The sequence below is a fragment of the Arvicola amphibius genome, chromosome 3, assembly GCF_903992535.2.
Source record: "Arvicola amphibius chromosome 3, mArvAmp1.2, whole genome shotgun sequence".
Taxonomy (NCBI): Eukaryota; Metazoa; Chordata; class Mammalia; order Rodentia; family Cricetidae; genus Arvicola; species Arvicola amphibius.
In genome coordinates, this window is record NC_052049.1 from 113245851 (window position 1) to 113259303 (window position 13453).

Sequence of the window (13453 nt, forward strand, 5' to 3'; positions counted from 1 at the left end):
AAAGAGCACCTGACTCTGGGTGGACTGACTGAGGTGGCGGTGGCAGGGGCCAGGACAGAATGCCAGTGAGCTTCCCAGCCCAGGCTGGCAGCTGTTTGGAGAACCTGGGTGGCTCAGGGGCAAAGGTGCATGACCCGAGTTTAATCCTTGGAACCCAAATGGTTTACGGAGAAAACTGACTTGCCGTGGTGACTGACTAGATTTGGGAAGAAAAAGGGGATGGCAGGAGCTTCAGGCTGCCAGGGGAGATTTCTGTGCCTCTGGGAAATCTTGGGCACCATTTTATTTCCTAAGATGGTGAACAGAGGCAAAGGGTGGGTTTGGGGAGGGAGATGAACAGGGTTGAGTCATGCTGGGAGAACCTTGGGTAGCCATTCACTCCATCAGACTTCTAGGTGTCCTACAGCTGGCTTGGAGCAGGGCCATGGTGAGTGGTGATGGAGGCTCTTGAAGTAATAACAGGAACTAAGGGACAATGATGGTGTCCGTCTACACCTTCAGACCCCAGCCAGACCTCTGGGATCAGTTCCTGGCCACTTCCCATATTCCACCAAGTGTAGGTACCCCAAGTTGGTCTCTAAGTCACTAAGCCATTGTAGACGTGATTCAAGCTACTTATCTTTGGGGCTCCAGGCCAAAGTCGTTGGGAAATCCTAATTGGGCTGGGAGTGTCTTTGGCGTCATTGTCAAAACTCAGATAAACAAAGTGAATGGCAGAGGAGGGGATGAGTGGGGAGGGTGCCGGTCTGCCCAGCTGTCAAGACTGGGCAGGCGAAGGCATCTGACCAGGAACAAATACTCCATCTGGGTCCTGTTTTGGTGCAAACATTTCAGTTCTGGTAATTTCATTTTGGTTTTCTGAATGGGCCTCTCTGGATTGCCATGTTCATTTGGGGCTTGGCCTAGAGAAGGCCAACCTTTAGTATCAGTGCTGAGGGACCAGTGAGATGGCTCAGTGGCAAAATGTACATGCTTTCAAGTCTGATGGCCTGAGTTCAGTCTCTGGCACTCACATGGTGCAAAGAGCAAAACCAACTCCTGAAAGCTGACCTCTGACCTCTGTACAGACACCATGGGACACGCTCACCACACACATGCAAAACAGGTAAAAACCAATAATAATAATTTAAAAGAATGTGTTAGTCATGACTCCAAGGGTGGTACCCAGGGACACTGACTTGAACCTCTGTCCGGATGTGTGTGGGGTGGAAGGTGGGTGAAATTGATGAAGGTTGATGGCTATCTTATTTCTCATTTAAAATCTTTCGTCGGGGGAGGAAATGAAGAGTAATACAGATAGGCAAAAAAGTTCCATATTAAAAGGGTAAAGGTTTAGAAGTAAAGACAGGAAAGTAGAGGCAAAACAATGGCCCACGTCTTTAAACCCAGTTACTTTCTGAGAGTCTGAGGCCAGGCTTGTCTGTATCACAAGTTCTAGGCAAACCAGGGCTATATAGTGAAACCTGGGGTGGGGGTGGGGGGGGAGAAAAAAACAACTATAATAAAGATAAAGACAAGTAGAGTGAGGGCATACAGAAGACATAATGTAAAAGAGAGAAATAAAACAAACAAAAACCAGATCCAGATGCAATCAATCAGTTTGGAACCACAAACTTAGCCATTCAGAGAAATGCTGAGGGATAGAAATTATGTGGAGGCAGAGGGGGTTGGGGGAGAGAGAGGGGGGCAGGGAGAGGAGGGAGCTTGCCTTTTGGATATTAGCCTGGCTCTGAGGTGCAAATCAAAGGAACATCAACACTAGAGAACTGCCTACTGTCACTGCTGGGACTGGGGGAGGTCTGGGTAGCAGCGGTGAGATCTGGCTGTTTAGAGTGATAAGCGTCTCCAAGGGGCAGGCCTATGGCCTAACTGTTGCAACATGGGCTGAAGCCAAAGAGAAGGAAGCAGAACCCCAACGCATGCCTTTCCTGGCCAATAGATCCTGCTTGGTATTTTCTTTAGACAGTAGCTTTAATTAGCACCAGGGGTTGATGGTGAGATGGGGAGGTGAGAGAGGGCATCCACACTCGTCATGGAAGCAAAGGCCGGCACTCTCACCGTGCAGAATGGCCTCAGCTCCCTTCACCATTCCTGTTCATCATGGAAGTCGATACACAGGGAGTTGTCTGGGCTCCTACCAGTCCCTTTGCATTTCATCTGCACTGAGACGGAGGCAGGATTCAGGGAATCAGGGAATCCAGTCTGCTTTCCTAGGTAAAGCAGCAAAGGAGTAGAGATGGAGCCACACTGGCGGTCACACTGAGACAGAAGGATAACCAGAGGCCACCACACTGGAAGACCACATCCTGTGGCTTGTGTTCTTAGAGAAGATGGTGGACCGACAGCTGTGTAGTGTGTTGCTTGGGAGACATCATTTTACAAAGTTTCTTCCTGGGGAGAGTCTCATTCTGCTCTGCCCTGGTCCTGCCATCTTTCACATCTTGCTTGTAACTGGCCTTTTTTACCCCTTTGTGGTTCTCACTCCTGCTTCCCACCTAAGCCCTGTGTGTAGATGTTGGTTCTCTTCTACCATGTTAGTTCTGGGGATCAAACTCAGGTTCTTGGGCTTGGTGGCAAGAGCAGTTAAATCCGAGTCCTCCCCAAGTTTCTTCCTGGTCCCTCAGACTGTCCTGACTGCAGGGCGTATTTAGTGCTTCAGCCTTGAAGACTTATGTGGACCCAGGGCCCCTGCCAAGCACGTAGGCTCTTCACTCATCTGCTCTGCCCTGACTCTCGGAGACTCTCCTACTCAGTGTTTTCTCATACTTGGAGTTCTCACATGTTCATCAAGTCTGCTTCTGACTAGGTAGCTAGTCCAAGCCCAGCCCTTGGCACGGGCCTCTTCCCTAGCTGGGCTGCTCCTGTCTGGAGTTCCAGCGTGTCTCTGTGTGTCTCCGCTGTGGTTGTCTATCTAGATCTGCAAACTCCCACTCCACTCAGGACTCTCCCATACACCTGGCACTGAGATAGATACCAAACTTGATATTGCTACAGAGGAGAAACCTCAATGCAAGGCAGAGCAGAACCAGCACAAGGGGTCATGGATATCTGGGGACTACAAGAAGTCCCCAGACCTGAGTAGCAGCCAAAAATATACTCAGAAGGTTGTGACTTCCCTGCTTCCATGGAATAATCCCATAACACAGCAACTGCTGCCATGTGCTTGAGACTATTTATTTGTTTACTGTTCTGGATGTTGAACTCAAGGCCTCTTAGTTTTCCTACCACTGAGCTGCAGACTCAACCTGTATATGTATGGTGTGTGTGTGTGTGTGTGTGTGTGTGTGTGTGTACTCTGCCTCCCAGGTGCTGGGATCAAAGGCGTGCAGACAGGGTCTTATTAAGATGCCCAAGGCAGACCTTGCACTTAGAATTCTCCTGGCTCAGTTTCCTAAGTAGTTTAGATCACAGGTCTAGACAGTCTTTTAAATGGTTGTAAAACATGTTCTGCTTAGGCAGAGCAGCTCATTAGCTGTCCCCACTAGTTGGCCTTTTGTCAGCCAGTCACAGGGTCAACAGAGTTCAGAGTCTTGCCTGTGGCTGGCCTGCCTCGGAAGCCAGTTATCAAATTACCCATGCACTGACCTGAACGTGAGGGTAATTATTTATTTTTAAGGTGTTTGTGTTTAATTTCACAAAATAGCCTTAGGGGTTCATAAAACTCAGTGTTCCGTGGCCCACTATCCAGTTCTTCTACTTTCTTTTGCCCCCCTCCTTTTTTTAATTTAAGAAAAGGCTGTTAATTTATTTATTTAAAGATTTAAGATTTGTTAGGTATACAGTGTTCTGCCTGTATATGTGCCTTCAGGCCAGAAGAGGGCACCAGATCCCATTACAAATGGGTGTGAGCTACCATGTGGTTGCTGGGAATTGAACTCAGGACCTCTGGAAGAGCAGTCAGTGCTCTTAACCACTGAGCCATCTCTCCAGCCAACCCCCCCTTTTTTTGCACTGAATACCTTTTTTTTTTTAAAAAAAAATGTGCATTGGTGTTTGGCCTGCATGTATGTCTGCGTGAGGATGTCAGACCCCTGGAACTGGAGTTACAGACAATTTTGAGATGTCATATGGGTGCTGGAAATTGAACCTGGTCCTCTGGAAGAACAGCCAGTGCTCTTAACTGCTGAGCCATCTCTCCAGCACCTGGTCTTCCCTTTGCTACAACCATTTTTCCTCCTCTGAAGGAGTTGGGGTGTCCTGACTCCTCTGCTTTCTTACCTTCAGCCTCTTCCTGATTTTGTTTCCAGGCCCATGTAGAAACCCATCATTTCCCTGCAAAGCCTCTGTCCCAGCTGAACAACAGATCTCTGACCCTGGAGCCACCACTTCCCACCCAGCAGCCCCTGCATCTGGACGCTGAAATGTCACCCAGTTATGTAGATGTGCCATAGTAATAGTGTTACCTCTGCTCCCAGGGAGCCCTTTCAGTAGTACCCCCAAAATCTGGGCTCCTTGCAGTGTTCTCGGAACCTCTCCCCACAACTTACACCTTGTGGCATCATGTCACACTTCTCTGGAAAAGACACTTCCTTCATTTGTTGCCTCCACCAGAGACCTCTCTGTAGTGACACTTGGGACTACTCTCATTGACCATTTTGGCAAACAACAGTTTATAGCAATTGAATACACAACCAAGGCCGACTTACCAGAAAAGGCAATTATAGAAGTTGAACGTGCTAAGCTTCCGTATGAGAACCTTTCCCTTCTCGGGAAAGGGACCATTTCTAGGTTCCTAGGGGACGTACAGATCACAGGAGTGTTTTCTCAGATGCGAAACACTGTGGAAGAATGTGGGTGACTTATTTCTAGGGGGCTCTGACTGAGATTCCTTCAGGAGCCGAGGGTGGAGGGACAAATGGAAATGTCTAAGTATGTGTTACTGGGGGGACAGGAGGTCCCTTAGAAGGTCAGCCCTGCAGAAAATATCACCTTCAAGTAGGAATGTGGAATTGTCCAGATCAAATCAAGCACAATATCTTGCTCTGACCATCTGGAGAGATGGCTTAGCAGCATGGTTGAAACGGTGGTTGTACCATATGACAGAGTAAGGCAGCTGGCATCGTCTCTGGTGGCTCCTTGGTAACCCAGGATCAGGGAACAGGAAGCACCCAGCACCCAGAGAACCAGCTGTGGGGATCCCCTGGAGGACTGAGTCCCTAAGTGCATCTTAGCTCGAGCACATATCCAGGGGCTTAGAGGCACTGGGGCCGGAGGCTGCCACACTGGCCTGGGAAGCCACAGGCAGCAATGTCAAGCCCAGGAATCAAGGATGGCTTTCCCCTTTCTTCTCTGAGAGCCAGCAGGCAAGTATGGAGACTACTCTCTCTGTCTGGGGATCGAGACCCAGGATAGGGGTTTCAGGGGCCCTGGGTAAGACGCATTTTCATTGTTCCGTCCAGGCCATGGGGTTTCAGAAGCTGTACCACCTAGGCTTCTGAGCGTGTAAGACTTCTGTTTTCTTAGTTTCTGTTGTGATGAAACACTCTGACCAAAAGTGCCTTGAGAGAAGGAATGGCTGATTTCATCATGCACGGTGCAGTCCATCACCAAGGGCAGCCAGGGCAGGAACTCAAGTAGCAGAAACTCCGAGCAGAAACCACAGGAGCTGGCTGCTTGCTGGCTCACTCACTGACGGATGCTTAGCTTTTTATATAGCCTACGCCCACCTGCCCAGGGAAGGATGCTGCTCACAGCGACCTGGGCTCTCCTACATCAACCAACCATCACAGCAGTGCCCTACAGATATGCCCAGAGGCCACTGTGATGGGGACGGTCATTCAGCTGACACTCTCTTCCCAGGTGACTCTAGACTGTGAGGCTGAGAGTTAAAGCTGACTAGGACCAACCACCCCCCAGGCTTTGCCTGTTGCCTCCATTTCAGCCTCTAGGGGGCGCACAGATCACAGGAATGGTTTTCTCAGGGCTCCGTTAGAAATTGCAGAAGGTTTTATAGGGAGCCTGACTGGCCACAGTGTGGCAGCCAGTCTGGTGTGATTCTAGGACTGCCCTCTGGCCTCGTGGTCTCCGGAACTAGCCCTGCTCACGGATTTATGCATCAGTGCTGCACCTGGGAAGGTCCTTTCCTGAGCTGGGGGTACAGGCTCTGGGCACACAGACACGGGGAAATCAATCTGGACCCCACAGCAACCAGAGAAGGCAGTGACAGAGGGGCATACTGAACGGGCAGTGTTGAATCTGGGGCTTAAATGATGGCTTCCTGATGAGCTCAGCATGTGCTGTGGGCCTTGGAAAGTGAGTGGGAAACTATACAGAGGATTAAGAAAAAAGCAGACAGGACAACATCCTAAGCCAAGGCCTTGAAGCAGGAACCTGTTTGGCCCATCCACTTTGGGTCTGACAGGCCAGTGTCAGGCAGGAGTCGTGGGATGAGGCTATGAGGTGGAGAGTGCTGGTCAGGAGTACATAAGTTTTCTAGTTGTGACAACTGATCCAAAAGCTGCTTAAGGAAGGGAAGCCTTTATGCCTGCTCACAGTTTGTAGTCCATTGTCGTGGGGAAGTCATGGAGGCAGGAGGGTGAGGCATCTGCTCACACTACATCTACAGTCGAGAAACAGAGAAGCTTGTTTTCTCCTTTAAAAAAGTGTGTGTGTGTGTGTGTGTGTGTGTGTGTGTGTGTGTGTGTAGAAATACACACAGGCCAACATCTGTTATCTCCCCTCTATTGTTTTCTTTCTTATTTTACCTGGGTGCTGGGGATCTGAACCCAAGTCCTCAGCTTTACCCCCGGAGCCCCCTCCCAACTGTTTTCTCCTCTTTATTCAGTCCAGGAACCAGTTCCACGAAATGTGTCAGTCACACTCGGGGTCTTCCTATATCAATTAACCCAGTGTGCAGAGATATGTCTCCAGTAGTTCTAGATCTTGTCAGATTGGCCATCAACACTGACTGTCACAGGAGGATGGTTTTCTTTCTCAGAGGAGTTGAGGCAGATCCAGATTTTTCTGAGGCATGCGCTTCTGCGATTTTGGAGACTTTTAATTTTTTTAAAAAATTTAAGATTTATTGATATTTTATGTATATGTGTGTGTTGCCTCCATGTTTGTCCAACACATGTGTGTGGTACCCAAGGAAGTCAAAAGAGAACATCAGATCCCCTGGAAACAGGGTTATGGGTGGTTTTTAAAGCCGCTACGTGGGTGCTTAGAGCTGAACCTAGGTCTTCTTCAAAAACAAGAGCTCTTAACTGCTGAACTGTCTCTCCAGCCCCAGTTTTTGAATTTTTGAGCTAGAAATTTGTTCTGTAGTCCAGGCTGGACTGGGAGCTCCCTATGTGGTCCGGGCTGGCTTCAAACTCAAGATCCTCCTGTTTTCTGCCTCTGGAATCCTGGAATGGCAGGTATTCATCACCACTGGGTTTACCCTGTCCTTTGGAGGCTTTTTTAGAACAGGAATACATGTGTAATTAGGTAGAGAAGTTTAGAGGCTCACACAGAGGGGCCTGCAGCCCACCTTCGCTAATGGAGGGCACTGCTCAGGGCCAGCGCCACAGCTTCCGCCCTTCCCTACTGTCTCTAAGGGCTCGCACCTGCCTTTAGCTTCGACTCTGCTTGCCGCAAGGTGACTCCTCTGTAGCTCCCATTTGCTTCCCTTCCTGAGTTTCCTGCAACCTGGGGCAGCTGTAGAAGGCAAGACACATGAAGTTGGTATCTGGGATTGTCCAGACGAAGAGGGACAGAGGGATAGCGGGCGGTGGGTGGCAGTGAGTTTTTACATGGAGTCCAGGTAGATAATAACCTTCAGTTGTTCAAGGGAGTTTGAACCTGACCGAGACTCTCTGTGAACGTTTGCAGCAGCATACAGGTGATGAGAATTTTGCTGTCTGCCAACTATTCTCACACCTCCTGTCCCAGTGAGCAGCTGAACTACACCGTTCTTTCCATAGGTTTAGTGTTGACTTTGGAATGAACACCTAACTATGCTTACAGGGTAAGCATGCGCTCTACCACTCAGTGACACCATAGCCTCTCATGCTTCCTATAACTGGGGATAAATTCTAGGCCTTATTTATGACAGGTAGGTACCCTACCACCGCACCTTCTCCCCAGACACCCTGCTTTCTGTTCACAGTCAGCCCAGATTGCCTGGCTTGGGTACCCATATAGGGAAATGTGTCACCTTGGGATAAAACCACAGATGACCTGGTTTTGATATTCTAATAATAAAAGTAGGCACAGATAGGGTGAGGCTGGCCCTTACTGTTTCTCATTTCACCTACTCCTCCCTGGGTGAGGTAAGTGACCTAGGGTGAACTCTCATTTGGTAAAGCTACATTTCAAATGGGCACTGAACTAGATCTCTGAGGCTCAGCACTGGCTTTTCGGATCGTTTAGGTGTGCATTCTGGGGCAGTCATCAGGGGGAGGGATGGAAGGGGGATGTCTGTTATTCTGTTAGCATCCAGTTTTGTTAGATGGTGCTGAGCTTGACGTGGCTTGTCCTAAGGTCTTATTTCAGCATCCAGGAATGGCTTTGTGTGCCATGGACCAAGCAGGGCTATAGGAGACATGGAATGGAATGAATGAGCCATGAGCTCAAGCGTGAGATATCTTTAATTCGGGAAGATGTGTTCACTTTGACTCCATGAGGAGCAGTAAGAGATACTACCTAGCGCCCAGAAGCAGCTGACACAGCTTCTCTGTAGCTTGTGCAGTAGCCATAGCGGATGGCTGCCTCTGACCCACATTGGTCTTTCTTGGCCCTGGATTCAGGCAAAGTCAAGCTTGGCCTCACATATCCTCATCCTCGCTCATCCTCCCTAAATCCCTGAGCAACTGCTCTCCTGTTTTGCGGGGGCAGGAGCTCATTTGGTCCCCTTGGGATTAACAGACAAATGAGTCAACGGTTCTCTAGAAGTACTTAAGCGGAAATCAGTCAAGAGGGAACAGCCAAAGGATACCAGCTGGGAGCCTTGGTCTGCGTCTGATATGCATTGAAGTGACGAGGTGACAGGATGTGTAAGGGCTAGTATGTGTGCTAAGTATTCAAGTATTTCCAGATGTCTCATGGCTAGATCCAGCAAACACACACCCCCTGACCCTGTGGCCAGGCAAAGCAGCCTTGGCTTGTCCTGTTTCCTGCAAGGAGCATGCACCAGCCTGGGTCCAAGGAGTGGAAGCAAGGGTTGGAAGTCAGCATCTGCCTGCCAGGTGGAGGATCCTGGGGTGCCCTGAATGGGTGCCTGTCTCTAGGCGCATATTATCTTCCCAGAGATCTAAGAGTGAATGTGACCCTGCAGCTGTAGGAATCTAAGGATGGTGGGAGGGACTGAAGGCTGATGTGAGGGGATGGGTGCCAGTGTGGGGAGGAAATGCGTGAGACAGGGGGTGCGCAATGGCTGATGTAAGGGGCTGGGTGCCAATGTGGGGAAGAAATGCATGAGACGGGGGTAGGGGTGGGTAATGGCTGATGTGAGGGGATGATTGCCAGTGTGAGGTAGAAATGCAAAAGGCAGATTGAATGAGGCTCATTATTGTCTATGGCTGGAGCCAACATGAGATTTGTAGAGGTCAAAGGTATTTACCCTGTCCAGCTGCAGGTACTGGGAATAGAATAGGTACTTTGGCCACGTTCATGTGTGTGACTTCTGGTCCATTGAAGTGGAAGCCTGGCTTGGTGTGGGCAGGCCTATCAGCATGGAGTTCAGCAGACTGTCAAGCCCTCCTTTAGGCCTGGATGTTCATGCTTGTGGCGTTTCTCTAACCTAATTGCCTGTCTGGTGAAGGAAGAGGCTTCACCATTCTTCCACCCACCCTCCCGTCTTCCTTTATCTCCCACGATCTTCACCACAAAGCAGGAGGCACATCTCATCACTTAGGGAAGATGAACATGAAATTCAGAGCGGCTCATGAGACTCAGGCAGCAGGTGCAAGATGCAGCTGGGGCTCTAGAGAAAGATCTTCTCAAGACTTAGTCCTGGGGCTGAAGAGATGGCTCAGCGGTTAAGAGTACTGGCTGCTCTTTCTAGAGGACCTGGGTTCAATTCCCAGCACTCACATGACAGCTCACATCTGTCTGTAGGGGATCCAGCACCCTTACACGAACATACATACAGGCAAAACACAAATTCACATTAAATAAATTATAAAAAAATAACGAAGACTCTGTCCTTACAACTCTTACAACTTGTCTGTATCCACTCCTGAGAAGCCTGGGATCCCAGAGATACTACCACACAGCGTTGGGTGGATTGGACTCAGTGGCAAGGGATCCCCAATAGCTCCCAATGCCCCCTCTTAGCATCCAGTGTGGGAGGCTTAGTAGATGCAGGAAAACACTGACAGCCATCCAAGCGGATGCAAGAAACAAGGACCACAGTCTTACTGTCACCAAACTTTTTGGATCATGTCTCAGTGATCCAGTGGATCAGTGACTCAGTGGATCAGTATATAACATTGAGTGTGTATTGTAATATTATACATGTACAAGTTACATTTGTACTTAAATGCTGACATAGGCAACCATTTATAAAACACACATGCAAAACATAAATTGAAGTAGTAAAGGTCAGAGCTCCCATTCATGTTACTGCTCACACTTAAGAGCAGCCTCTCCTTTGGCTGAGGGTTTCTGTGACATTGCTTCAAGGTCTCGAGGCTAAGGCCCGACCATCCTGCTAAGCCTCTCCCTGCCAGCTAGGCAGGTGGCGTCCAGAGGCTGCTGTTTGCATCTCCCGTTTCTGCTAGACCTTGTGCTTGTAGCTGCATGAGGCATTTACTGGGGCAGCACGTTTTGCTTAAGAAAATGTTTAGTTGCCAAAACACCATGTAACTACTGACAAAATTATTCTTTGTGTGTATGTGCATATGTATTCATGTATGTGTGCATACATGTATATGTGTGTACGCTTACATGTGTCTGGAGGCGAGAGGTTAGTGTTGGCTGCCTTTTTTTTTTTTTTTTTTTGGTTTTTCGAGACAGGGTTTCTCTGTGGCTTTGGAGCCTGTCCTGGAACTAGCTCTTGTAGACCAGGCTGGTCTCGAACTTACAGAGATCCGCCTGCCTCTGCCTCCCGAGTGCTGGGATTAAAGGCGTGCGCCACCACCGCCCGGCTTGGCTGCCTTTCTTAAGCACCTCCTGCCTTACTCTTTGACACAGGGTCTCTCACGGAACTTGGTGCTTGCTAATTTGGCTATACTGGCTGGCCAGCGAATCTCCTGTCTCCATCTCCCCAGAGCTGGGATTGCAGACACGCTGTGGCATTCAGCTTTTACGCAGGTGCTGGTGACCTAAATTCTTGTCCTCATGTCTATGCAACAAGGACTTTACAAACTGAGCTATCTCATCAGCGCCCCCTGACCCCTGATCTCAGCCTGCAGTTGAGGCTGTTGGCGAAAAGGAAAAATGAGAATCTGGCCCCTCTCCCATCCAGACCTGGGATCTGTGGTACTTTAATTATCACAATAGCGTCTTCTCTGCAGGCTCTCCATCTTTCCTGAGATGGGCTGGTGTTGGGTGTCCCTCATGTGTTTAATCTAGAGCTCTGGCTCTCTCCATCACTTTTTGACTTCTTCTTGCCCCCCAGTTACCAGTACCACTATTTACTTGACAGACGTCTTCAGTAAGATGCTAAGACAGTGAACCTTGTTCTAATTGATAAAATCCACACCATTCAGATTTGCCCTGCTAATGACATTTCTCCTTAAGTTCGTTGAAACAAATGCACAAAGTTGTCAAACAAAAGAGAGACCTTTCTATTCGTCTGTATACCTGCACTGACGTAGAGCAATGGACTGAGCTCTCGGCCAAGGCACCGTCTGAACCCAAAGACCCTGCCTCCGCAGTTTGCAACAAGCCACTCAAAACCCTTGAGTCCGCTTTCAGCATCCCACCCTTCCCAAGACGCAGACCCCCTTTAGCCCACTCTTGACACTGAACCTGATGCCTTGGGGTGGGGGTGGAGAGTCACAGTGATTCCAGGGCATAGAAACCCTTTGCTTGGGTTGATATAAAGGGACCCTGGCCATGACGCCTCTTAGGTAAGAAATTGCAGTTTGTATTTCAACCCCCCGGGACTGGGTCTCTCATTTTGTTTGGCACCTGAAATACTTTACCTGCTGCCTCTATCGCTGGAGTCAGACTGTGCAGGCAGATCCAGCGCCTTGTCTGTGGCTTCTCAACCCCTGGTGTCTGGGTAAGATAGTGTAAGGTCTGTAGGGTCCTCTGAGACAGCAGTGGCTGGAGGCATGTGGATAAACAACATATGTCTACCCCTGGTGACGTTTTGGCTTCACATGGACACCACCAAACATTATCCAGTACAGGGATGAAAGCTGATTCTGTAGAAAGAACCAGAATGTCCAGAAACAATCACTGTCCAATGCTAGCTTCTCCACCACGGCACAAAATAAGGCAGTGTTGAGTTCTTTCCTCTTCAGGCAATGCTGTAGTATTGAGAATGGTTCAAAGGCTACATACAGCTTATTTATAGAAAACTTCCAGTATTCTACTGTTGTAAAAAATTACAGTCTAAGTGAAAAAAATAACATATTCCCTGTCCTATTGGGTCGTGCCATCCACATTCAGGGTTTTACCCTCTTATCTGTACTCCAACGTGCCAATCATCTGCCCTTATAGAAAGAAGTGGGCTTTACTAGTCCCTCAGGTGTCACTCAATGCTATCAGGATGTTACTAATGGCCAGGCGGTGGTGGCACATACTTTTATTTCCAGCATTCGGAAGGCAGAGGCAGGCAGATCTAGGTGAGTTTGAGGTCAGCCTAATCTACAAGAGCTAGTGCCAGACAGCTAGGGCGGTTACACAGAGAAACCCTGTCTCCATAAAGCAAAACAAAAAACAAAGCAAAACAACAACAAAAAGATGTTATCAGCGCCCTAGAATACCAATCCCAGCAGCCAAGACTGGGGTCTGAGCTTGGCCTTTGAAAGTTCTCTGACTCTGTTGTCAGCCGCCTTCCAGTTATGCCTCTGCGATCACATTAGCCATCAACGGTGACACTCAACAACTTACTCATAAAGTTCATTTATTAGAAGGGATCCTCACTTTGACCTGTCTTGTGGATTTTATCACTCTCAAGGATGTAGTGAGCCAAGTATTCTTGGGAAAGCGTCAACCAAAAAAAATTCCAAATATTTATTTACCTTAAATCCTTTTACTCAAAACAATACTTCCCCGAACCTAAGCATCCCTCTGTCTGAACTTAAGTACATTCAGAATGACTCTCCCTTGCTTCCTCTTCAAGGTGATACCATCAGAGCTGTTTTCTTTGGGGGAATTCCCTATGCTGCCTCTCATCTAGGCAGACCTTGGTGAACCCATTCCTTTGTCCTTCATCACCTGGATGGGGGTTTTGGAAAGCTGCAGAGTCCTGGATCCCTGGACCGCTTTGGAGATCCATGGAGAACTCTGGAACGCATGGGAACATCTGCTTCAGACTTACCTAGATTTTAGGAAAAAGCTGGCTCAGACTTGGGGC

General features: G+C 48.7%; 1 protein-coding gene across 1 annotated transcript in view; it reads left to right on the top strand.

Moving 5' to 3' along the window:
- Positions 1-776: 776 nt before the first annotated feature.
- Positions 777-13453, top strand: part of Smim35 (small integral membrane protein 35) — a 38730-nt gene continuing 26053 nt past the window's right edge. The window contains exon 1 of the mRNA XM_042054785.1: positions 777-1105. The gene's annotated coding sequence lies outside the window, so the exon portion shown is untranslated. The remainder of the gene's footprint in view (positions 1106-13453) is intronic.